Source organism: Lonchura striata, chromosome 1 (assembly GCF_050655825.1).
Source record: "Lonchura striata isolate lonStrDom1 chromosome 1, ASM5065582v1, whole genome shotgun sequence".
Classification (NCBI taxonomy): Eukaryota; Metazoa; Chordata; class Aves; order Passeriformes; family Estrildidae; genus Lonchura; species Lonchura striata.
Window position 1 is genome coordinate 3737387 of NC_140703.1, and position 24434 is coordinate 3761820.

The window sequence follows — 24434 nt, forward strand, 5'->3', positions numbered from 1 at the left end:
GTACCACAGCTGATGTGCATATTAAGAAGTAGTAGAAGGTTCAGAAGGAGCTTCCCATTTTAATCTTAATGTACAGAGGAAAGAGCTTAAAGAGTGGCTATGATAGTTTGCAATTTCTTGTGTTTTCAAGTCTGCCACTGATTTGTTTTTTGCATGTTGCCTTTGCAAAACAGGCCTGCTGTGTGGTGTTCACTTTTCTCTTGCATGTACCTGCAGAAAAGTATGTATAGATACCTACACATGTAAACACTTAGGTATGTGTATGTAATAGAATGTATGTACATCTTTGCTGTGGTAACAGGACAAAATGAGCTTTGGTGGCTATTCCTGATCCCCATTCACTCTTGCAGTTCACTGAAAACATGAGACAAGGCAGCAAGACTTACACATGACATGAGTGGAGTAGATCTCTGGTACTATCTGCTGCTGATTTCATCAGCGATGTTTTTTGGCATGCTGTGTTAGACCAGTAGTGAACCCACTCTTTCACTGTTGTTACCAAAGAGTATCTTAGTTTTAAAGTACCTAGATAAATAAATAAAGTTAAATTAAAAGTGAATTAAATTTGTGTCTAAATAAAAATCCAACTAAAGTCAATGTTAATAAAGTATTAAGAGTGGCCTTACCTTTCATATGATTCTGGCTAGTCAAAGCTGCAAAATATTGATATTATTTTTGTTGATAGTACAAATTAGGTCTGTTTAAGAACTAGCTAAATAGATCTGAGTAGTGCCTGTACAAACCTCTGAGTCCTGCAGAATTGTTTTCTCACTTCCACATACCTGAGCAGTGAGTAGCAAGAAACAGCTCCTGGTGATTTATGTACCTAAAAGGATAAGCTGTCCCCCATCTTGGAGAAATAAATATGATTTAGAATCAGTCTTTCTGCAGGTCCTCCACACAGGGCGAATCTGACCAATGCTTAATTTGTTAGACATGTGAAGCAAGGTGGAGGTGTTGCCTGCTGGGATCAGAGCTTTAAATATCACTTAGCTGCTGCTCATGCCCTCACTATTTTTAAGGAATCTTCTCTTTAATTCTGACATTAGGGCATGCAGGGATCATTTTTTCTTGTTTCATGTCTTTGTATAGTTGTGGTGCCACAGTTTTTCACTTTCAGCTGCAGATTGAAATAGGTTGGAGCTCCTTAACCATACCAGAATGATAATTTGCATTTTATAGCATTTTTCACTTGCTATACCTGAATGATGTATAGGATTGATGGAAGAAGCTAGGTGACACCTTTGTGATTGAGGCAAGTGGAAGCTCTGAATCACAGGAAGGTTAAGTATGAATTTAAGGAAGCCTTTTGGCTTCCTTGAAAGGTTGGGGGAACCTATGGCTCCTTATTTTGGGGGTGGGGAGGGGAAGCTGCTGCTGGGATTCAGTTATAGGATGTTACTCATGGCAGGGTGTAAGGGGGCATATTATAAAATAGTGTGGAAGTTGTGTGTGATGATTGGCACCTGATGCTCACTGTATTAGATTCACCTCTGATCAACAGTGCAAACATCTCAAGAGAAAATATGCTAACAGGAACTCCTAGTCTGTGAAGGAGAAGTAGCAACATGTTCTTCCAGAGTCTGGCATTACTGTGACAGCAAAGTGATTTCCAGGAACAAAAGAAAAAGCCTAAGACCATCTTGCCTAAGATGTGTCTGCAGTTCAGTCTTTCAACAGGTAACACAGATTAACACAAAGAAAAGAAATGGATCTGAGTTTGTTTTGAAACCAAGGTGTTGATATGAAAAATCAGTACAATTTTTCACTTTATTACATAGTTGAAATGGCCATTCATTTGAAGAATGAATATTTGATGTTTTCATAAAAAATTCTATGCTTAAATTTCTGTAGCGCACCTGGCTGGAGGGGTTTTACAGAGAACTTATAGCACATTACAAATATTTATGAAGCTTAGTATGATTTTTATAGATGTTAATACTGTTTATTAAAGAATTATTTTAACCTGTACTTCAGATACCTGTTTAATGTATTATGGTTCTTTCTTTTGCATGTTACTAGGTAGCTGGTTCTTCCATGGCTGAGAGACCTTACCTAAGTACCCACGTGCTTTGTCACAGTGGGTTTGTGGCAGAGGAGGGATGTGGACCAAGGAGGATCCCTTGCCTCATCCTGCTGCTTCCCAGGGGTAGCACAATTCTCAGAAAAGGTTTGCCCACCCCTGAAGAGGAACAGGGTTAGAATAACACAGCCGTGTTTCCTCCCAAGCATAAGGAGGGAACTTGGTTTTGGCTTTGACAAAGTGGGAAACTGGCATCTAGGGCACACCAAGGCACGTCAGCAGGGAGCATCATGATGATGAGCATCATCATCAGGGCTGCAAGGACTGTGTAATGCTTCAGGTGCTGGACCTGCAGTGGACTCTTGTCAGTGCTTTAAGCAGTAAAAAAGCTTATCTTGCCCTGGCAGCTGGGCTGCAGAAGCTGGTGAGGCTGCAGGAATTGTTTGTGGCCGCTAGATGACTCCTTCAGCCTGCTGGTGGATCAACTCAGAGCTGAAAAGAAGTCTGAAGAGCTGGTGCAGGAAGGAGGGGCTGCTCTGGGTCCGTGCTGAGAGAGGTGCACCAGAATAAACGGAATAAACTCCCAACTGATGGAAATGTTATATGATTTTTTTTTAGTTTGAGTTGAAGTAGTTCAGGGGAATAAAACTCTATGGATGACTAATTTGGGATGTTTGTTAAAAAGTTTGCATTTTCAAAACAAGGGTCCTAACTTCCATAAGGTCAGGCTGGATTCACTGAGGCAGTAAACATGTGAAAAAGCTAATTTTACAAGTTATACGACTTGCTCACTAGACTGTAAGTGATACCTGGGTTTGTGGGGGGCTCTGGCTCTTACTTTACAAGCTTTCATGAAAAGAAAACTCACTGAACATTCCACTCAAACCAACAGCAACATAATATTATCTTTGCCTCTTCTTTGCATGTTGTAGATGGGCAAGACAAATTCTGTTAGGCTGGGAAAAATGTAAACAGACTTACTAAAGTCAAGGCCTAGACAGAATTCCCACAAACTCGATATAAATTTTGTTGCATATATAGAGGGTCCACTCACTATATGATGCTCAGGATTAAATAAACTTCCTGTCATGTAGAGTGTAGATAATGCTTTAGTTGCATAAACAACTATCTACCAATGTCTGTACTAAGTGTGTAGTCTCTTTATCAAGGTAATTAGGTGATGAGGTGGTTGTGCTGTTGCTCCATGTGTTTCCTCACATCTGTTTCTATTTCTGAGATGTAATAATGAATCATTAGTTACCATTAAATGTGATCAGTTCCTGGTGCAAAGTATGTGCTGGATAAAACAATAGTGCCCATGGCTGATTTTTTAAAATTCAGAACTGTTTTTTTTAAGCCAAGAATATCATAGCAAGTAAGACTTGCTATGAGCCTCATCTATGGCTTGATCTGTGAAGGCATTATATTATTCTTCAAAGCTGTGAAGTCTGAGTTTGTGGTAAGCTAATCTTTTTCTAAACAATTTAAAGTAAGAGTGTCATGTTTGGAAGGTTTTTTTCAGCCAAAGTTCTTTCTCTCTTAAATACCGAAGACCTGCTGGTACGTCCAAAACTTCTGAATTAGCTTCCAAAAATGCAGTTCTGGATTGAGTCTTTGCAAACCAGGACTAGAATTCTCTTGACCCAAACTGTCTCTTGAGGGTAAACATAACCCAGTGGCATATTGGGGTTTAGTTCATTGGTTGTGTTGCAAAGACATGATATAAAAAACAGCTGTTTTGTGAGATTTTCAGTTACTTTCTATTTATGCATGTAGGGTATGTATGTAATACATTTCTTTGTATGAATATATGCAAACATCCCTTGTCTCTTTTCCAAATATGCATATCTTAGCACATACACACAGGAATCCTTCCCTTCCTCTCTACCTTGTTTTCTACACCAAGACCCTGTTTTTGCAATTGTGTTTAAAAGCTGTGATACAGCAATTTTGTACTGATCTAAAGGGAAACTGCATAATCTGTAACTTGCACTAATCATTTGTAAATAAACTATGACAGAATTGATGAGGAGAAATATTGAACAAAGAAACTGAGTTTTGGCATTTACTTAAATAATTTCTGTCTTGTTGCTGCGTCATTATTTTGTTACACTAGATGTTCTGTTTAACTTGGTTTCTGAGATTTCCATGTTTTTATCTGTTTACTCAAAAGCTGTAATTCTAAGGAGATGCCTTGCATGGTTTAATTGAAAGGCCAAGAAGGAAGATTTAGGGGCAAGGCCAGGAGCAATGCTAATTAAGCTTCCTTGGTCTGGGTGTGTTCAGTGTGTTGATCTCTTATATGCTGCAAGAGAAATAAAGCTGTGCTGCACCATGTTAAGATTTAGCTAAAAAAATATAAAGAAAAATTAAAGGAAGAATTACCTAATCCTGTAGTTCCCATTAGATTCTCGCTCTGAGAAGTGTCTTATTGTTGGATTTCTGCTTTTACTGCTGCTGTCAGTGCTGGCTGTGGTTATGAATAGAAGGCACCATGTGTAGCATGGATCAAAGAGAGGTGAATGAGCTGAATTGGGAATTTACCATGCTTGAGCTAAGCTGGCAATGGAACTGATGTGAGTGTCTTAATTTTATTTAGAGCTGTGTAAAGGGAGAGGCTGCATATGTGTGTGGCTCCCATCTCCCCTGCCTTGTGCCTCTCCTCGTTCTCCTGGGCCCCCAGTGAGGTGCTGGGATGTACAGGTTATCACTTCTGAGCACATCTGGCATTTCAGGAGTTAGCTGGGCTGCTGCTGGGAGCACAATAGTGGCATATTTCATGTTCAGCTTCCTCTCTGAAGTGGCTGAGCTGAGTCAGGCAGCAGGGAAAAGGCTGAGCAAGGCACTGATGTTGCCCTGAAGTTTTGAAAAAAAGTTTGCTTTCCAGATTTTTTTTTTTTTCTCCAAGACACAATCTGTTGTTCATCCTGTCTTTATCCTTTTTATGATATTACTACTAATAATACTTAATATTTTTGCTGGTGTGCTTGTGTGCCTGCCTGCCCTGTTCTTTGACTGGGATCTGGTGATGGAATAATCAATCAATCCTTTTGGTATTTCTTTTTCCCAGTCCTTAGCATAGTCAGTGTTCAGAATGGTTAATAGGCATATTTCCTAACGTTATGTCTTGTACAAAGACCCCCGGGAAGGGAGTACTGAGAATGATCAGGCTGAGACAGATAATGAGCATTGTACTGTGTTTATTTAGGGAAGGGAAAAAAAAAAAAAAAAAAAGAGAACCTAAACTCAAACTCTCTCAGAGTCTGAGATACTTCTGAAAGAAGAGAATTTTGTTTGAAGCAAAGTTGTATGGCAGTTGTAATTAAGCAACTTAATGCATTTAGGGTTAAGAAGGAAAGCTTCAGATATTTCTTACCTGTTCCTATTTTCACCTCAAATAGAAGCATTTGATTATGAAGCAAGATTTAACTGGGAACTTGAAATGCTGCTGAGGACTGTTTGCAGAAAGTTTTCATTCATGCATTGAATTACGTAAGTGTAAAGTGAATGTGTCTTAAAACAAGAGCTCCTAAAACTTTTCATTTATCCTGCAAAACCTCAGGATATCTTCATACCCTAACATTGTATTTTGCAAAGATTTATAACCTGTTACCATCATCTAAAGCACAGGGAACATTGCAGTAGTGCTCTCATGAAGTTTCTGTCACTTGAAATCTTTCCCAGCACCAGTTTTAGAAGTCAGGTTTCATTTCTTAGTGGCAATATTGACATAGTTGTGATTTGGGTGTATTTAGTGTTCACTCTGAAGAGGGTGCATTCTTTGATGTGCTTAAATTGCAGCTGTTAGTACTAATACCTCATTTTAGGATGGTACCAGTGCTAATTTTACTGGTTTATTTGGACTCCTGTGAATTCAGTCATAATCTCAGTCTGTCTCCTTTCCAGCCTTGTATTCCAGGTAATGTGCAACTGAACAATCTATTTATGGCTTGTGCCAATGCATCATGCTGGATGAGATGACCCCATTTTTTGCATGTGAATTAAGGAGGGGATAAAGAATCTGTGTTTATTTAAGAAGACTTGGTTCCCTAACTGAGTTGTGGCAGAAACTCTACATGAGGTGGTACTAGAGACATAAAAGTAATACCTCAGAGTGGTTAAGCCCTTCTAGCACAGCTGAAAGTTGTAGATCAAGTCTCCAGAGAGATGGACTATCTGTGGCAGAGCTTTTACAGCCTGAGATGGGCAGATCCCCTGTGAAAGTGGGATGCTGATGATAACCAGTTAAAACTTACTCTGGATTTCAGAAGTGTTACTGATTTTCCCTCTCATTTGTAAAGAAGCAGCAAACCAGACTTCTAATACATGCTGGATATTTGTTTGTTTATAATAGCTATCCCATCTAGGTGATTGACTGGCTATCTCTGTTTATCTTGTGGTATATTTCTGCATCAAGCACTTACTTTAATTCGGTAGAGATCTGTAGCACTTCAGTTTGTGATAGACTACAGAGCAACATCCATAGATATGATGGCAGAAACCTGCAATTTAGGTGCTATTAATTACAAAATTTTTAAAAAACCCTAACCTAAACCTAAAAAAATCCTAGCACCACAAAACAAACCCCTCTCCCAAAAAAATCCCCCAAACAGCCAACAACTGAATATGCATAATTTTGTGTATATAACAGTTTTCCAGTCATCCTTGATGTTCTGCTGTTGACTATCTCTACTGCTAGAATGGGTAAAAAATACTGAATAGTGTTCTTTACATTGTATTGATGTGGTATTTTTGTTTTTTACAACTGAATATTACTGCAAATGCTTTAAAATATGGTAACAATACATTTGTATTATGTAAGAACCAACTAAATTACATTTAGGCTAAGTTGGAGACTCAAAATGTGCTCTTATTTAGTCTAATAGATATGTACATAGATCAGGCATAGAAAGGATATTCAGGTGGAAACTTGAAGAGTTGTCTTGATGCCACTTTTTCCTATGCAGGTATAGACACAAGGGCTGAAATTGGGGTTTGGAGTAAATGAGTAGTCCCCCATTCAATTATTTCATTTCCTGATAAAATTTTATTAAGAATTGTAGTTTTTATTTTAAAAAGTTTAAATAATAACAAGGTATTTGTGGCTTTTCTTCTCACCCCCACAAAAACTGTTTTAGTTGAGCATTCTGATAAGGTCTGTAACTCCATGATTACATAGTATTGAGGAATGAAGGAAAATATCATGCTGTTCAGCAAATACAGTGTACAAACACAAGTTAATGGTTAACTGCACTTAAGTCTAGAAATTATTGTATATTAATTACAGTTAATTATGAGATGATGCAAGCACATTGCCGTGCAATGTGCTTGGAACACACTGTAACTTCAAAATGTGTTTTAGGAGAAAAATTTGGGTATTACCACCTCATTTTAGGACAGAAATACTTTTCTTCACTATAAATATCTCTAAAACACCTTCATGGCTCTGCCTGGTCTTAACGTGCAGGCTTGAATTCTTCAGTGAGTACCTCTAAAGAAAAGTTAATAAATTTCCACTGGAGCACCAGTGATAACAGCTTGCCCAGCTGTGTGGTTTGCTACCTGTTACTGGCCCCACAGAGCAAAGGTAGTTTCTCCTGATGGAGTTTTGGAACCACTTTGAAACTTGTCCCTGTTAGAGTTGCCTTTAGGCAACTCCTAGCATGCTGTATTTTGGCTTCTGCATATCTGTTTTCTGGCAGCACACCAAGATGTGATATTTAGAAGTGTGCTGTGCTCCCATCTGACTACACCTCTGGAGCAGCCTCTGTGAAATCAGGATTTTTGCAGCCAGTTTTCCCTTACTTTCTGCCCTTAATCAAAGGCTGTGTCAGGGAAAAAAAAGTTTGCTTTCCAGATTTTTTTCCCCAAGACAAAATCAATCTGTTCTTCATCCCATGGTCTTTATCCTTTTTAGAATATTACTACTAATAATACTTACTAGTTTTGGCTAGCGCCTTTTGCTGAAAGTCAGATTCTAAAAAAAAAAAGTCAGCTTGTATGACAAGGGACTCCTGTGTGCAATCCACCTCATTAAAGTTTCACAAGGTCCACAGGAGTGCTGCAGCAAGTGGTAGCTCAAAGGCCACAGCTCTTAAATCTTGGTCTTCAGAATATTTACATGTAGGCATAGCTTCTCCACCAAAGCTCCCTTCTGTTGACCTCAGGGCTGAATTGTGAATTTGAAATGGAGCCCAAATATTAATGCTTGTGAGTTGGTGACAGCAGGCAGTGGGGAGGCAGGGTGTCAATGTGCCAGAGCTTACCCTGGGTCAGAGGTGGCTTCGTGTGGTGGAAAAATCTCTCCTCCAACCCGAGCTTCCAAAGAAAGGCTCAGCAGTCTCTTGTTGTTCAGTCTCATGGTTGTTTCTTGCAAGTTATCTAAAAGATTTTCTCCTGGGGCTGCTGTGGTTTGCTCACAGCTCAGGCAGAGGCACACACACACCCTGACATCCTCTCTGACCCCGACTGCTTCTTCTCTCCCCACCCAGGGCTGCTGCTGTCTTTTATATGGTACATTACGTGTTACATGGTTACAGTTTTTCCCAATGCCTATTACCTATATTAAATGGTGATTTTCTATCTTTTATATGGTACATTACGTGTTACATGGTTACAGTTTTTCCCCAATGCCTATTACCTATATTAAATGGTGCTTTTCTACTCCAAACCAATCTGTGAGTGCCAACATCACCAAGAACATGGAGGTGAGGAAGAAGAAAGAGGAAGGACAGGGCAGGCCCAAATCCATCTTAAACCCTCTGACTCCCATGTACAAAACCAAAACCCCCCTGTACACCACTCAAAAATTCTTCCCTTTACTTCGTGGCTACTGCTACTATAATATTGAAACTTTTGTGACTTCTTGTCCTTCCTGCAAGGTTGGTAAATCATTCCATGGTTCAAACCCAAAATCACAGCTGTTTCCAGCTGCCTGCCAGGGTCTCAAATGCTTCTGACCTGGGCTTGGAACATCCAAAAATGTCTGAGGGACGTTTTGAGTTCCAACATAAATGCACTGCTGGGAAGGATGGCATTCACTTTCCCTGCTATCAGCTGCCCATCCCGGTGGTCTGACTACTGCCCAGATACTGCTCCAGAAGGATGGGCATCTCCTGGGGCTCCACTGGCATATTTGCCAGACAATGAAGATGTCACAGTTACTCCAGTCCTTACATACTTACAGCTTCTGATGGACAGATTTTAGGAAGCAGCATCCATTCCTAAGTAGCTTGACTCTATTTTAGAGTAAAAGCTACTTTTCTGAAGCTCTTAATAAAAAACCAGTAATTACTGAAATCACTGTCAGGGTCATGTTGAGCTGCTGCATCAATCTCAAGGCAGTTATGAGCATCCTGTTTTCTTCAGTGCTCTAGGGATACTCATGGTGTTGGAACTCATGCTGAGGAATAGAGGCAGGGCTGATGGATGATAATGGTTGAGTTGGTCTGTGTGTGATATTGATGGAGGGGGAAACAATGCTGTGTTTCAGGTGGCTTTGGTTTTCTGTCAGCATTCCAGTTAATAGAATTGTTTAAAAAACAGCTCTCTGTGGTATCTGTAAATGCCTTTTATGAGGTGGGGAGAAAGTACTTACTTACCCTTACAGACACTTTCAGTTACCACATATTAATATAAATACCTGCACCTCTGAGTGATTACACAAAGCAAGGAGGCACCTAAGACATCAGCACTTCCAAAAAAAAAATGGGGATGTTTTTCACCCTTTGTACGTTTGAGTTGTTTTCAGGTGGTTTGTAACTGGCCGCTCGCTGTTACGGTGCAACTAATTTTGAATACCTAAGCAATGATTTTTTTACATCATAAACTGCTTGTGCAGTGAACTTAAAGCTGATTTCTGCTGTATAGTACAGAAACAAATGTATAACTTGGCACTGGGGAATAATAATCCCTACCTGACACCTAATGCTCCTTATGTACTGCATTACTGTGACTCTTCACAGGGTAGTTAACAGGTATTGCTTCCTGTTTTTCAGAAAGCTGGAATAGGATGTATATCCTGGGTTGCCAACTAGATAGATAATGGAGTAGAACCCCTTCAACACCTCCAGTGCTGTTTTCAGTCTTCCATGGCCTCTCAGTTTTTACAGGAAAAGTCAATGTGACCTGCAGCACCAAACATAACAAACTTGCATAAGAAGATCCAGAATTTGGGAAAGACTGTAAAGTGGTGCCTGTTGACATCACTTTACACCACTTACTTCAAGATTCCTGTGTTAGGAAGATTTTCCTCATACAGCTGTCTTTTCAAGAGTTGGCATTGTCACTAAGCAGCATCCATACAGATCTGTTTTCATAAATCTAAATAGGGAAGGCTTTTGGGTAGGCATATGGGCTACCTGTCTTCTTGCCAGCAAACTTCTGCCTGATCCACAGCAAGATGAAGAAACTTCTGCCTGATCCACAGGAAGATGAAGTTCCCATCCCAATGTGCTTCCTTGTGTTGCACCCAAATTTATGTGAGGGCTGCCTCAAAAGTTGATCTTTTACCTCTTTCCATGAACCTGAAGAGGAAGGATAGGAATGTAAATGTACTGAAGGTACATTCTGATCAAAATTATCAAATATCCCAAAAGCATTACAAATCTACACATTTATTGCACGTTTATGTAATCTGTGGTACCATAGTATAGTTTTAATGATGCATTCCTGAGATGAAACAACAAAACTAAGTAGGGTTATTTTTACCTGAAACCAGCTCTTGTAAGTCTAGTCTTGTAATCATTCCTAGTGTATCTTTAATTTCTTGAATTTAAATGCAGTGCTTCCCATTTTGAAACAAAATTGGACTGGAGAAGGGGTTGTGAAGAATGCAGCCTTACTTTGAGAGTCCCTATGTTCCTTCCAATTAGTTTGAAAGAGAAATCTTGCTCAGGTGGTGTTTTTTAGTAAGGCCATTGACTCTGCCAGAGCTGATACACTGAAAAATGTGTATGGTTACAAATGCACCAGGTACATTTGGAGAAGGATTGTTTTCTTTTCTGGTCATTTATGTTGATTGTGACCTTTTTACAATGGGGGTAAATGTAGACCATCTTATATACAAGTCTTATCTGCACTAACTAGTAAAATATTTTTTTCTTCCTTTTATTTGTACACATTTCTGTGCTTTTCCAGATTCTCAAATTGCCTAGGGTGAAATTTTTCACCTTTTTTTTTTTTTTCCTACTTTAGGACTTCTGTTGGGAATCAGTCCAATGAAAGTTGAAGATAACTTGTTAGAAAAACAGTTCTGAGATTTTATTTTTGTATGCCAGTAAAGAAGAGACTGCAAAGCTGTTAACTGATACTGAAACAGCATGTTTGCGGGTAAAATAATTTCTTAATGTTAAATTGAAGATGTCTGTACATAGATATTTTTTAATATCCGATGCCCATTTTTTAGATTGTTTTTTATAATTTGGTTAATCACAAGGTATGAAAAGATATGTAGTCAGTGTAACTGATTTTAGAAGCTGACAGGTGAAATTTAGAAAAAACTATTCTAATGTTGAGTATTTTGCTGTGCTATGGCTTTTGGTGTGGAGGTTTTCTGGTTTAGTGTTCTGGATGTTTTCTTTGATTTTAACTTTTTTTTACGTTCCTTTCCTTCTTCACCTCATGCATCATCATTCAGTATCTACTAGTGTTCTGTAGGATTAAGAATAATTAATAGTCATAATTTTTCTGTTCACTGTACTGTTTTCCAGTCTCTTGTAAAAGAGCTTTAAGTTTTAAAACTCAAATCTGTCAAATGATTTAAAAACAAAACAATGGAGAAGATTTATAATTTTATTTCTTTATTTTTGATATGAGAGTGTATTAATTTCCAATTTATTTTTGGCATTAAAAAAAAAAAAAGGATCCCATTGAGCTGCATATAGCAGACCTCAAAAGATATATTGTACTCCCAAGCACTAACCACCTGGAATCACAGTTACTTTAGGCTGTTAAATGCTGTGGTTATAGTTCCAGACATAGGAATGCTGCAGTGGTTTTGGACACCTGTCTGTCCATTCCACCAAAATGCTTCTGCAAAACTAGAAATGTGGCTTGAAGGTAGCTGGTGTGTGGAGTAACTACAGAAGCACATTGGTGGGAGGTGGAAGGAAATATTCAGGAATTGCTGGCAAAAATCAGGTTAAAAATAAAAGACAGGTTTGGCTCTAGGCTGGTTATAGGATTTCTGTGACAAATCTGCTGAATGCAAAAGCTGGAAGAATGAAAGGAATGTGCATTGTTTGTCCTGCACAATTCAGGCTGGGGGAGCAGAGTTAATTGGGTTCTTCCTACGGTTTTACTGTGATTGATAAAGTGGATTTTAGGCCTGATTCTGCCTTGTCTGGCAGCTCTGCTCTCCTGTTGTGCTCAGTGTGGGAGAAAGGGAAATGGGTCACATGCACAGAAACTGGTTTTGCAGCCAAAACCTGGTGGGCAGCTTTGGTGGATCAGAGCTGGAGCTCTGTTGATCCACTTGTTGTTGTGCTGGCTGGGCTGGGAACAGGACTGGGCACTAACAGGACTCTTTGTGCTGCTAACAGGGAGCCTGGCTGCTGAGTCAGGACATGGCAGCTCAGTGTGTCCATGCTGAAGTCAAAGTGCTTCTCATTGTAGTTGTTTGCAGAATTTGTAACATCAGTGTATTGATTTTTTTTTTAATATATTTATTTATTATTTATTTATTATATATAAATGATAATATATATTTATTATATATTAAATTGATATTCTATATTAACATATATTAGCGATTTATAATTATAATATATAATTGTATATATTTAATATATAATATATAATTGTATATATTTAATGTATAATGTATAATTATATATTTTATATGCAATGTATAATTTCATATATATTTATTATATATTATAAATAATAATAAATAATATATAAATTTTTTTTATAACGTGTAGGTTGCTGTTGCAAATAAATTCAACAAGAAAATGCGTCTTGTGAAGTATAAAGTAGCAGCATGAAAGATTTCACAGAAAGCTTACACTTCCTTCTTTTGTGGTCTCTTGTTTGTTCAGGTTATATATATAAAAGATAACATATATATGAAGGTTTTTACTGTATATATTTTTTTTGATCTTGCATTTTACAGAGGAGGCTTGAGAATTTCCACTCCAGGTGCTGAGTTTATGGAACTAAAATCCGAGGCCTTTCCAATGTTTTTCTCTTTGCATCTTTGTGGTTCTGTCAAATTTTGGCCAGAGTGTTGTGGGCTGGAAGGGACCCACAAGGATCATTCAGTCCAACACCTAAGGGAATGGCTCTTTTATGCCCAGTGTACATCTCTGGGAGCAGCTCCATAGGCTGGCCTGGGGAAGTTTGGCAGGGCAAAGAGGCTGGGCCCAGGAGTTCAGAATAGTTTGAGAAAGCCCAGGAATACACATAAGGAAATAAATGTAAATGGTTTTTCAATTTCTGTTTCACAGCTGTGTTTGTAAACATACCCAAGCTGTATCAACCTGCAAGTGAAAGTAACTTCTGCTTATATGGATGATATTAGAAATTAGTATGTCTTATACCCAGCTTTGTCTTAAAAAGAAATGAATTAACCTATGAAACTCAAGGTTTTTCTTTTGAAATTTATTATCAATTAGGTATCTGAGCAGCTTTTTTACTTCTGGTCATGTTCTCTCCAGAGGGAGAAGCAGTGGAGAAAGGAGGAAGATTTCTTTTGAAACTCAGGATAAACCTACTTTGTTCTCAGTCCTTTCTCACTCTCTTGATGTAGTGTAAAGCAGGTAGCAACAATCTGTCCTAATCCATGAGCAAGATCCATGAGCAAGTCAGTGGGTGTTCAGATGTGTTGCTACGCCTCTGTTATTTCCCTTTTTTTGTCTTTTATTTCCCCTCACCCTCTTAGATTTAATGGATCTTAGGAGTTACCAGGCAAAGTTTGTGATCCACTGAGGGGTGTGATGATGAAAAGCATTTCACTTTCTTCACTTATATACTCTGATATTCTGACAGTTCATGTAGATAAGCCCCTGAAAGTTTGGGAGCAACTGCATTTTCTGGTTTGTGTCATTCTGAGCTATACCAAATAGCATGAAACATACTGTGCTGAGTTGGGATAGTTCTCAATCTCTGGCTTCTTTGAGAACCTTTTCTGGAGGTTGGCTTCTGTGTCAGAGACTCTTTTTAAGCTGTGAGATGCTTAGGTCAAGGATTTTATTGCTGGAGTATTTGAAGACCATGTGTGAAACGTAGAAAGTTTTGGTATTGTACAACTCTCTCTTGAAAAAAGCCTTTTCCTGGGGATTATGCTTGATGCACCAGTGGCTCTTAGTAAGCCAGTATATGAACCTGAGCCTCTGCTGTGCTGCTTGTGAGCTACAGGGGTACACCTGCAGGTCTGCTTGCAGTTCCCACATGTTTGATGGCATTTCTTAACCTTGATCTGCTCGGAAACACTAGCAGGCTTGGTCCTTACTTTTGGGCTAAGCAAACAGATGAGGAGCCTTGGGAGTGGCTCTTCAATTCCCAGTTACTTGTGTCTCCGTGGCACTTCTGTTTCTCATGGAGAAGGTGTATGCTTGGGTCCTGGGAACTTTCTGAGCCCTTGGTGCCAGCCTTGAGCAGGCATCTCTGGCTTGCAGCATTTCCAGACTATAAGGTTTTCCCCAGGAATAATCACTTTTCTAGAGATTGATGCATACTCTAACTAACATTGGATTTAGCAGCAGTTGCCATTCATCCAATTTTCCTGATGGGGGGAAGGAGGTGGGTAAATTTTACTCCTGTCAAGCCAGAGGTGATGGTTTTAGAGCTCAGGGAGCACAAGGAGTTCATTGATAACATGGGTCAGATCCTCCAGGTACTGGGAATCAGTGTAGTCAGCTGGAGAAGGTGGCCTTGCTGGGTTTGTGACCTATGACTTAAAATAGGTAGCAAGATTCAAGATTGTGCTGGTTTGTTATGGCATCTAATACTGACTGTTCAGGAAGATGCCTGCTTCCCCATTTTCCTCCAACTCAAGCTTGTAATTTACATCTTAATATTATCTTAAATTAAGCCTCAGCCATTCAGTATTGTGCCATTCTCCTTTAAGCATAAATAGAGGTGTGCAGGGCACACGCAGAACTCCAGATAATCCTTGTTTGCTTTTGGCTACAGGCAACAACTTTGTTGAGTTAGGATGAGTTGGATCACTAGTATCTGGCCACCATCTGATGATATGTCAGAGTGTTTTAGCAGTGTGTTGAGTCATGAACAAATGGGCTGTGTGATGTGTCGCTGATGTGCAGCCCTGTATCTCAAACTTCAGCTGTAGCAGGAGAGCTGTCTGTCTGTGTGGCAGTGGGCAGCCTGCTGCAGTCACTTAGAGGTGCTGCTTGTCCCCTGTGTGTCACCATGAGCGATGCATTTCGAGCTGGCTGTTGTGTTAGACACATGGCCAGGCGTGTGCTGGGACACCCCGTGCAGAGTTTTCCCATGGGGAGAATTCCTGACAGTCAGTGCTCCCTGAATGTGGACACCTGGTGGGTGTTGGGGTGGGAACACCTCTGGTGCTCCCTGGGATGGAGCTTGCAGCACATCATGGGATAAGGATGTTTTGCTGATTGGGTATCTGCAGCTTCTGCTGGGAGTGCTGTTCTCCCATTGGTGAGGTGAAGTGAGTAGACTCCATAAATCCCCTTTCTTGGAATTTTTCTCCATTCAAATCTCCCATCATCTGACTTTCATAAGGAAAAAAATGTACTTCACCTGGCTTTTGCTGTAAGCCAAAGTTCACATGTATAGTCAGCTACACAGCTCAGCTGCTCGAATTACAGTAACTTAGTCCTGTTTCTAAGCTCATAAATCCGTTTAACCTAAATCAAAGTAGTAAACTCTCTAAATTATTTGTCTTACGAGGCTTCAGCTTTGTGGATTCTTTGATCAGAAATCAGCCTGGTTTTTGTGACACACTGACATTCACATGCCAAGGATGTAAATTCCAGCATCTGGTACAGCTGTATTTCCCTGGCATCCTCTGTGGTGTTGAGGAACAAGCCTAAGCTATCTGAGAGTAAAACAAGTCCACCTGAAATATGAACTGAAAACATCTTGAGTTAACTTTAGTTAACTGTGCCTGTGTAAATAAGGACTTGTTGTATATGTAAGATAACTTCTGTAGCCTGAAAAGTAGGAAATTCTCTTTGCTGATGTGGATTTCTTTAATGGCCTGTGAAAAGTTATGTGACACAGGTAGTCCAGAGAAAGCAAAATGTCAAATAGGAAACACTGAGTGATGTAATTGCTTTCTAATCTGATACAGAGCTTGTATATAGTGCATCTTAACACTGAGCTCTAGCAGGCTCCAGCATAAATGGTCTTCTGAGATGGATCTTGTTAGGATTTAATGTCATAAAGCAATTCATAATTCAGAAGAGTCTCTCTCTCCAAGGGTAAAATTCCCCTCTCCTGGCTCTTGTAAATATGTGTATACAGTAGAATAAACAAGTTTGATAGAGGTACAAAATGCAAAAGTTGTACATGTTAAACTGTATCCCAGCTGTTCCGATTTAGTAATTTCACTGCATATATAATACAACAGAGTAGACAGTATGATTTCTGAAAATTACTTATTTCTTACTTTCTCCAGTGAGACCATTTAAAAACACTGCATTTCAGTATGCTTTTATTGTGCAAAGCAATAAGAACTGCATTAGAACTTTTTCAGATAGCACTTAAAAAACCCGTGAAGTCAGTCTTTCTTCACTGAACACCCATTCAAAATGATAACTGCATACAGGATGCTCAATTAGAGTCTACAAACTATGAAATTATGAACCTGAATGTATTAGTTTTATTTATCCTGACTTACCTATTTTATTTATCTTTGGCTTTGCTGGGGACTCTTTGTGGTGAAGAGCTGCTCCACTCTGTGACAGAATGAAGTCATAGAGTGATTCAGTAGAGGTGTTCAAGCATTATGTAAGCTGTCAGTTTGCTTTTCCTCTTTCTGGATCTTTCTTCTTCTATAAGATTTGATTTCCATAACCTGGTATAGGTATTGTAGGTCACTATCTGCATTGTGAAGGGTGCTTTTCCATGAAGTAGGGAAGGCACAATCTCAAACTGAGGTTGAATAAGAAAACCCTTTAAATACAAAGGTATCAGTAGTTCAATAATGGTCTGTATTTCTAGTTCTCATGCATGATGATTTAAATTAGCTTTGAATCTAAGCTTGGTGTAGCCATATATATTTATATATGGTTTCTCTGGTATCATAATAGAGACTTTCGGGCTTCCTTAGCAAAACAAGATGAAAGTAACCTGGGATTTTTGTTTGGTTTGGTTTGATTGCTTCTCTTCTCCAGAGAGATGGTTTTGTGGGTCTGGGTTTTTGTATGTGGTGATTACCACACTCAGCTTGTTTATAACCTTGTCTATGAGGATACTGTTGTCTTTTAATGAATGTCTAGGAACAAGCCTAATTACTTAAAAGCACAACCTTTTTAATAAGGAAATATTTTCTCTTGCACCACATTGCTTTCTAAAGATGTCTCTGAAGTTGAACACATTAAATTCAAGTCTACAGTGCTCTGTAGCACAAAGACCTAACAATATTTTAAGACTTCAGGACATAGCCTCTGGAGCTGTGCCTGGAGTTGTCCTGAGTACTTGCAGATATGAGTGTATTTGGTGTGCTGTTACTTGCATAGCAATAACTGATGGCAGCTTTTATTACAAAAAAAGGTGATCTCCAAGGCGTGCTGTTCATTACATCTGCTGTCACATTCCCCCTCTCCACAGACACTCTTGTATCAATCTCAGATCAAACATCTAAATAATAACTGGAAGGAGTTAGTCTTTAGGGCCTTTTTAATTTTGGGGTGGGGCTTTTTTTTTGGGTTTTTTTTTTTTTTTGGTTGGTTGGTTTTTGTTGTGGTTTGGTTTTTGTTTGGTTTGGTTTGGGTTTTTTTTTTTTATTTATTATGCATCTTCTGTTGCATAATGAATCCTGATCTGATGTATAATAAATCCTGATGATTTTAGGCTGCTTTGGAGTCAGTTCAGCAGTGTTGCAGGTGTGAGCCTTGCAGAGATGGAAGGGTGTGCAAAGCCCTAGCTGTGAGCCCTTGGAGAGAAGGCTGGCAGTGCACTGAGAGTGGGCTTTGTGGAGCAAACGGGGCCATGGATGGCCCCAAGCTTGGCATTGCTCCGAAGGCAGCTGAGGCTGTTTCAAGTGAAATCTCTGCTGACTTTGGTGACGTAGGAGGAGCACTGAGTTATGTAGTGAGGAAAGGAATCTGCAGCATAAAAACCTCCCAGGGCCTCCAGGCTGATGCTGTCGCTGGAAGCACTTGCCAGCCCTGCTGCACAGATGTCCCTCTTGGACTTTGGGGGTTTGCCCACCTTGGCTTCCTGCAGTCCTCGTGCAGGGAAGGGAAGGGCTGGAGATGCTGCTGAGCTCTCCTGGTGTCTCTAGCAGTGTTGTTTTGCCCAGTGGTAACTGCAGGCAGAGATGTGGGTGACAAAACCACTCACCTGCCATGGAGAGCGTGGTCGAAGGAATGCTGTATTGACCGGGATGTTTTCAAAGAAAGCTGCTTTCATAAGGACACAGCAGGAGGAAGGAGACTTGGCAGTCACTGTTTGGGGGCATTATTATTCTTTATTCTGCTCATTATTCTTTATTCCTCAGCAGAGTGGTCAGTGTCGTGTCCATCTGGCTTCTGCTCCCCTCTGTTCCAGGTGATGGGTGAATGTTCTGAGCAAGGCAAAGTTTGACGGGCAAATAGTTCTCCTTCTGCAACAAGTGAGTTCCCTGCAGGAAAGTGAAAAGGTGGAAGGTGGCTGTTACTGTTCTGCTCTGTAGTTTAAATCTCTCTGCTGTGGTTCCTAATACAAACAGAAAAGGGAGTCTGATCAGGTTTCAAGAAAAACTGAAAGCAGATTTGCCGCATTTGAGTAAACCGAATTTACAGCAAAGAGGAACTGTCCTGTGATCTTTGATTTCATTGTATCACTTACAATTACTTGGACATGATCAATTTCTTAATTGAAAACTGACTGTACAGCAAATTGTTATTAAAAAGATAAACTTCAATGACATTGCTGTACCCCTCAACAGAAAAAAATGGAAAATTCCCCTCTATTCAAAGATACTAATTCCTTAAATGTAGAGGAAGGGATTTCATCAGCAATTATTCTTTTTACATGAATAGTTTTGTGTTGATAGTTTCATTTCAGTAAACTATATTTTGACTAGTCTGCGGGCACAGCTGCCACTTCTCCTATAGCAGAGCAGCTGGATGTAAAACCTTGGGTTTATGACCTGACATGTATACATAGTTAGATGTAGATATATCTTGTCTAAACCTATATCTGTATTTCCATCTAGGAATATCTGCATAAGCATAATAATACACTTTGTAAAGCTCATTAAAAGTTTGGAGGCATTCACAAGTACTCCATTCTGTATGTGTTAAACAATCAGCAAAGATTCCCAGTAGTGATCAAAAGAACTGAGTAAAACAGTATTTCCATCTTTGTCTCTCTGTGGTTATAAAGATAGGAAGATAAAACCTATAAAGCCTACCTGTAATCTTAACTCTCCAGTCTTGTTTGAGGTGTAGCTTACTTGTGAAGTGGCTTTTTTATGTTGGCTGGAGGTTTTGGTTTTTCTCTGCTGGAGAACTACAGGAGCAGTTTTCACCACCCAGCTGGAGCCAGACTGTTGGAGTTTTTTTCATGAAGTCACTTCTTCTTTGACTGTTGGTTAAGAAATGTGAGTTTTAAATAGGTAATAATAAAGGCAAAATGAGAACCCAAAGTTTAGATAATCCATTTTGCTAAGAGAACTTCTCCTTTCTGTATTTATGGGCTTCTGGTACTTTCTTGGGGGTTCTCCAGAAAATCTTGCCAAAAGGAGATCTAACAAATCGTACAGGCCGATATCCTCTACTTTGTTTTTGACTACAGCTCTTCAGTTTACAGTTTTACTTGGTATTTTGAGGTGTACAAGGCATTATTAAAAAAGAATAACTGACAACAACAAACCCCCAAATTAAAAGGCAGATGTTTTCCATACTTCTCATATTCACTCACACATCTTCATATGCACTCAGAGAGCTGAATCACAGACCATGGGACTTGGCAGCAGAGGGAACCTGTGTTTTATGTGTTAGTGCTCTCTTTCCAGACCTCAGTGTTTCCTAGGAATGCCTACATCAAATGTTTTCCTGCAGTTCTTTTTCTTTTGCTTTTTTTCTTTAATCATCCTTCTGGCAGGTTTTGTTGCATTGGAAGTTGCTGTTGCTGCTATGGGTGGTCCTGAGTCATCCTTCTTTTCAAGAAAATATTCAATGTGTAAATGTTTTATATTGAATACTTTGCCTTTACATTTTAGGACTCTGCCTTTGCTGTCTTATGTCTCTGGATTTCTCCTGCAGGGACAGGTCTGTGCACTGGAAGTGTGAATTAAAGATAATTGACTGTGGAAGTGGTGTACTTTTTCCTGTGAGCTGACTTTGCCCTTGTACTGAGAATATTTACAATGATGAGAACTCATTTGCACTTCCTAAGCTTTAGTCAAATGTTTGACTTGTCATAATTTAACTGTGATATAAAGCAAACTGAGGTATTTAATGCCAACATCAGAAAGAGTTACCAAGAGCCAGTTTTCACAAATCCAGTTTTAGTTGTGGATTGGGATGAGTCATTTAATCTGATGCAATGAAAACAGAAAAGATGTTGAAGCGCAGACGTGTGAGTTCATCTTCCACTTTTCATGTTCCAGAGGAAAAATTTTCCTATCTGGAGGAAATTTTTAAGCTGTCTGCAGTGTTAACTTGTAACTTCATGAACATCCCAAATAGTAAGAATTCAGGACAGTGTTAACATTAATATTAATATAGAATTAATTAATATTAATACAGAACCCACTGAACTAAAGGAGTCTCTCCTCTGAGTTCATATAGTATGTGAAGAAGGTGGGGTTGATCAAATAACCTGGCACATGCACAGTTAAGTCTGCTTCTTTCCTTTGCCACAGCATTGCAGTTTACATCAGCAGAGGAACTCAGGTCATAGATAATGACCATAGGTGGTAGGATGTACTCATTCCAGGAGCACAGGGAATAGTAAGCTGCAGAACAAGTATGTGCTTGTGTACAGAACCCTGCCATCATTGATACCCAGAACATTCAGGAGAAACCCATCTGTTTCCCCAGTCTTTTGAAAATGTTGGATACACATGGAGATGTTTTTTTTTAAGAGTGATGAGAGTCTAAATGAGTTGTGGTTTGTTGGCTCATATTTTAAAAACTTTTCATTAATGGGATTTTTGGTTTTTTTTAATTTGTTTATTAAATTACAAAAATGGTCCAGCATTGTGAGGAGTATTGCATTGTGAATGGCATCAGAAGATGAAGACAAAGGTCCACTCAGTGTTTCTGAGTTGCTGCTTAATGATGGGCATGTGTTTGAGTTCACATATGCATGAAATCCACCCATTCTGAGAGGGCTTTGTTAAGGGCCCAACCTTTAATAAGCAAGGATCCACAGCCATGTTTGAGAGCTTTTTGTGTTCCAAAGTGCCACTCCAGTTAAAATCTCTCCAAAACGAAAAGAAAAATCTCTCCCTGCTTCCTGCAGAGGTTTCAGTGCCAATCTAGACTACTCATGGAAGGAACTGTCTCAGATGATTTCAGGTGTTTGATTCTTGAGTGGGCTGACGAGTGTCTTGCACTGAGATTTTTTGTGTCACCATTCAAGTCTTGTGAAAGACCTGTGTGCCCCAGAGATTGCTGCCAAATTAATGTATCCTATGGCAAAGTATTGCAAAGGCCTTCTACCTGTTTTCTCCCAAACTGCAAACTGTGGTAAACAGAGCAAGTTATTTTAAAAATTAGATTGGAAAGTGCTGTCCAAGCTTATTGACATCCTTTGCAATCTTCACTGTTTCTGGTAAGTTTTTGTGAGTAAATTATGTGTGGTTGGTTGTCCAGTTGATTACCACCTCATCAGGGACCTAAACTTTCAGGGAAAATTGGTTTGTGTTTAAACCCTTGAGCCTAGAACAACAGATTTGTGAATAACATGTCTACTGCAGACCCCCCTGGATGGCAGACATCTGGATTTTAGATTTTGTTCATTGGGTGCCACACATTATTTGATAAGGAAGCTCACTTGCTTCCTCTTGTTCTCTTGCTTGCTGAGGTTTTTTTAGAGCTTGCCTCAGAATCACAGTAACTTCTTGTTCTTCCCCCTATTGAAAACTAAGCTTTTTAAAAATGAAAAAATGTAAAGAAAAGCTTGGACTAAATTGAACTCATATTTTCAAACACAATTAAAATACCTTGCCATGTTTAGATTTCATGGATTTTTAATTTTATCTTTTTTTAAAAGTGGGGCAGAGGTGTTTGCAAACTTTGGTCTGTAGCATTGGATAGCTTCTTGAAAGAGACAGGAAGGGTTGAGGCAAACTAGTTGTGCTGCTTGTTCTCCAGATACCAGTATTTCCAGCTCTTCTGCATTTGGAATTGCTGGCAAACAGGTAGCATGGTTGTAATCTCAGGTCACCACAGGTCGAATGAAACAGGGTTATCATTCTTGTGGATCATACAGGCAGAAGAAATCAGACTCTGAGGTGTTTCACTGTGCTCTAAGGCACTGAGAAACATCTGGGAAACAGCAGACTGACCTCAGCTTGGTCACTGAGCTACTGCAGCACTGGTCCTCCTGGAAGTCACTTCTAGGCACATGAAGAGCAAGAGGACAGGAAGCAGCCAAACATGAATTTTTTACCATGGGCAAACTCTTCCTGAGTGTGAAGAAGTGATGGAGAGAGAAAGATGTTGGCAAAGGGAGAGCAGAGGACCTTGTTTACTTTGATGGTACCAAGTTTTTTGACACTTTCATTAGCATCCCTGTAGCCAAACTGAATTCCCTCTAGATGGATTATTGGGTAGAGTTGCAGTTTGTGAAAAATTGGCTGAGCCAGCATTGAACTGGCAGAGAGTTACTGGCGGTGTTCCTTGGGGGCTGAGGCTGGTGCCAGTGTTTCATATTTTCATTGGTGGTACAAATGACAAGTTGGAGTGTACTCTCAGCACATCAAAGGTGACACAGAATTGGTGGAAGTAGTGAATTACAGGAGCTGCCATTCAGGGAACTTGAGAAAGCTGATGAAGGCTAGCAGGAACACAAGAAGTTGAACAAAAAGAAAGGCAGAAAGCAGCTTTGCAGAGAAGACCTGGGCTGTAAGTTGACTAGAATTCAACAGCAAGACCTTGTAGCCACAAAAGCAAACTGCAGGCTGGGCTGTGTGAGCAGGAGTGTAGGCAGCAGGTTGAGAGAAGGGTTTTCATGCTCTGAGCTTGTGAGATGAACACCCATACAGAGGGATGTAGGGAGCACTGTTGAGGACCACTCCAGAGGTTGGGTCAGAGCACAATGATGTACCAGGAAAAGCTGTGAGAACTCCTTGTGTTTCACCTGAGAAGGCTGAGGGGATGAGCCAGTTGACTCCAACTATCTGTAGGATCATTATGAAGAGAGACCTAGACTCCTTTTAGAGGAATCTAGTGAAAGGACAGGCATGAGGTGATTGCAGACATTTCAGGTGGGGAAATTTGGGTTGAGCATAAGGAAAAATACCCTCCATTGTGAGAGAGGTGAAAGAGGATTCTCTATCCCTGAGTGGGGTCCCGAGCAGTGTGGTTCAGCTTTGAAGCTAGGACTTCCTTGAGCAGGACTGGAGACCCCCAGCTGCTCAATTTAGTATTTGATATTGCCCTTTTCTTGAAATAATGGTTTGTTAGTGCATGAAAATGAATAACTATATTATGGCTTTATAAGAGGAACAATGCAAAAGTATTTTTTTCCCTTAAATATTTCACATGCAGCTCATGTCACATTTCTAGCTTTAGATTTTTAGAAGTGGACATTGCTGAATCCTGTGATTGTCTTTCTATGAATGAAAAATAAGCCAAGTCTCTTTCTCCTTAAAAGAGACTGTTATGTTCAGCAGAACTCGAGGTGGTGATGCATTTTTGCATATGAGCATGCATATGGCTTGAGAATGGGAGCATTGTCTACAGCCCTGCTTACTTCTGATGGTGTAGTTCAAAGCTTATTTGAAAGATTGTTAGGGAAAAATTCTGAAATGTCTTCCAGCATCAAGCTACCTCCTTGGCAAAGAGCACATTTTCTTGGTAGCTTGTTTTCTTCAGGAATTTGAAATTATTCATACTCAGTATCCACAGAGCTTCAGGAGAATGTGGCCATAATGTTCGAGTGAATTGCCATCAAAGAAATATGGGCCTTCTCACTTACACATAGTTTGCCATTATATAAGGCTTTCTAGCTCATACTGTAGCTACATATGTAGCTCTCAATTAAAGCAATTTTTAAAATTGTGGTATGAAAGTAAAATGACTTTTTAAAATTTTTAAAAGCT

At 39.5% G+C, this 24434-nt stretch overlaps 1 protein-coding gene across 29 annotated transcripts in view; it reads left to right on the plus strand.

Moving 5' to 3' along the window:
* Positions 1–24434, plus strand: part of BBX (BBX high mobility group box domain containing) — a 152095-nt gene that overhangs the window by 39995 nt on the left and 87666 nt on the right. For 5 of the 29 annotated variants that reach the window (XM_085589274.1, XM_085589208.1, XM_085589218.1 and 2 more), the window contains exon 3: positions 11219–11353. The exons of the other annotated variants lie outside the window; for them this stretch is intronic. The gene's annotated coding sequence lies outside the window, so the exon portion shown is untranslated. The remainder of the gene's footprint in view (positions 1–11218; positions 11354–24434) is intronic. 29 annotated transcript variants of the gene reach the window in all.